The sequence below is a fragment of the Engraulis encrasicolus genome, chromosome 2 (genome assembly GCF_034702125.1).
Source record: "Engraulis encrasicolus isolate BLACKSEA-1 chromosome 2, IST_EnEncr_1.0, whole genome shotgun sequence".
Lineage (NCBI taxonomy): Eukaryota > Metazoa > Chordata > Actinopteri > Clupeiformes > Engraulidae > Engraulis > Engraulis encrasicolus.
Genome location: NC_085858.1, coordinates 58,889,051 through 58,891,550, shown reverse-complemented (window position 1 = coordinate 58,891,550; position 2,500 = coordinate 58,889,051). Strand labels below are relative to the sequence as shown.

At 38.7% G+C, this 2,500-nt stretch overlaps 1 protein-coding gene across 1 annotated transcript in view; it reads right to left on the bottom strand.

Annotated features, from left to right (window-relative positions):
- antxr1c (ANTXR cell adhesion molecule 1c) overlaps positions 1-2,500 on the bottom strand; it is an 83,545-nt gene that overhangs the window by 25,423 nt on the left and 55,622 nt on the right. The gene's annotated exons all lie outside the window — the stretch shown is intronic.

Sequence of the window (2,500 nt, the reverse complement as noted above, 5' to 3'; positions counted from 1 at the left end):
AGGAGAGAGAACAACACCAGCAGCACACACATACACACACACATAAGAAGACACATCCAGAGAAAGGCATATATGTAGGAAGAGAGAGAGAGTTTAAAGACAGAGAGAAAGGTAGAGAGATTGTCAAGACACGAAAAGACACAGAGAAAGTAAGACAGAGAGTGTAAAGACACGAACAGACCAAGCACAACATGAGCGATTCCAGCGATAGAGGTAATTGACTTCGTATTGAGTCGCGGGAGATAGAAGAGACAAAATCGATTCGGGCGACTCCAGCGACAGTTTATAGTTGGCATGTCAACTATCCCTAATATCCCGGGAAACTCCCTAATTTTGACTCATTTCCGGATTTCTTCCCAATTTGATTTTTTTCCCGGAAATATCCCCGATTTTTCACATTGTCAAAAAACACAGTCAGCCCAGTAGTCTATTTATAGGCTACCCACGGCCCTGTCCGACGAGCCACACCCCATCTTGAAGAGAGAGACAGAGAATCTTGCTTATCCAGCTACCTGCCAGAAGATGCCATATAGGCTACCACCAAGAATTTAAGTTCCTTGAAAATACGAGCTGTCAACCTCGAGCTCTGTAGCGCTTGTGCGCCCACTCTTTTCCTCAGAAACAGTCAGTTCATGCAACGCATAAAACAGCCTCGGAACAGCGAATCATGCGATTAACCCTATTGCGCCAGGTGCATCATATATGATGCATCAAATTCAAAGCCCTCTCCACGCTGACACAAAAAAAATCCATCTCAAAAACATCCTGCGTGTCATTTCCAAACGTCCTGCAGTACACGGAAACCGCCACAAGAGAGCAGCTGTCAACAACAAGTTGATCACAGCTCGGCGAAAAATGCAAAAATGGAGTAGAAGCGGTTTCCCTGACCGACACTGAGATATCGTCAAATTGCAAAAGGTTTGTGTACAAATTTCCGAAATATAACTCTACATGAAGAGTTCAGATGCAAAACCCTCTAAGTGCCTTTTCAGAAAATAATCTTAATTCATTTTTATTTAATACAAAGCTATCAAAATTGCATATTTTTTTATTTTATTTATGTAATATAACTACTTATATGTATTATCAAGTACATGAATGTAAACCAAACCAACAACGGGGTTCTCTAAAAATATAGAAGTGCAGGTCTTCAGAAATGGAGTTAGGGGGTTTTGCATCTGAACTCTTCACATCCTTTAATTTGAACACTTGCTTTGTGCAATTAATCAAGGAAGAGTTTATATTTTTACACCGTGTTGCAGGGAGATCGTGCTAAAACTGATGAAACATCACCGATGAAGCACCATCCGGCGGTGGCAGGAAGTCAGCCATCAATGCATTTGCTCCATAGGGAAACTTACAAAGCATACCACGACGATCGTTTAACAAAACACACAAGTTGTTTTACTTCAAGACAAAGATATTGCCTTAAGAAACAGGTTTTACTTGCAATTTTGAAAATGTAATGCAAAATGTTGAAATTATGATCTCGTAAAAAATGCATTGAAGTGAATGGAGAAATGGTCCAATTGTAGTAATGGACCCATATATTCAAATTACACATCAAAAATGAATAATGATCTATATTACACTCATAAATAGGTTGTTAAGCATTTGATCAGCTATGTTTTTACATAGATTTAAAAAAAATTACCCAACCAGGCTGTGGGAAATGTAAGATATGGTCCTGCTAAAACAAGGATAGGCTTAAAAAAATGGCAAGATCTCACTAAATATTTAAAGATAATCCTCAAATTAAATTGTCTGACAACTTTTTTAAATAAAAAAAAAAGTTGTAAATGCATTAAAAGTCATTTTTCAATGGTCATGAAATTGGAATTTTCATTCATTAAAAGCCTGATGCATCATATATGATGCATTAAATATCTCAGTGACCTTAACAAAATCTTGAAAAAAAAATTACATTTCTTATAAGGGACCAATATTGAAGCAAATTCCAAAAAAATAGAATTTTCTCTCATTGCTTTCATGGTTCAGGTTTCACAGGGTTAACCTGATTACAACCTGTACCAGCACAACGTTTTGCACGAACAGACAACTTGTGCGACAAAACAAAACAACAAGAAGAAACTCATTGCGCTCATTTCATTGTTTTGTTTTCATTGCATTGTTTCTCCACACTGTAAAACGTGTGCTGAGGGATTTTAGACAGGATCTGTCTTTGCACACGCGCTGTTGTGAATAGCAGAGTATAACGCACCGTCCAATCTGTCTCTCTCTGTCATCCCGTTGACTGTCAAAATTTGGCCTTTAGAAAATGTCACAGATTTTGGCTTAAAATATGGGAATTTTCACGGATTTTGGGAGCTCAAAGTTGACAGGTATGCAGTTTATAGCTGAACTTGTGTGACTATTATGCTAATTAGCTATGATGCAGTCGCCACAGCCAATGGGAACGTTGGAATGCAGCCGCCACAGCCAATGGGAACGTTGGAATGCAGCCGCCACAGCCAATGGGAACGTTGGAATGCTTGCTTTC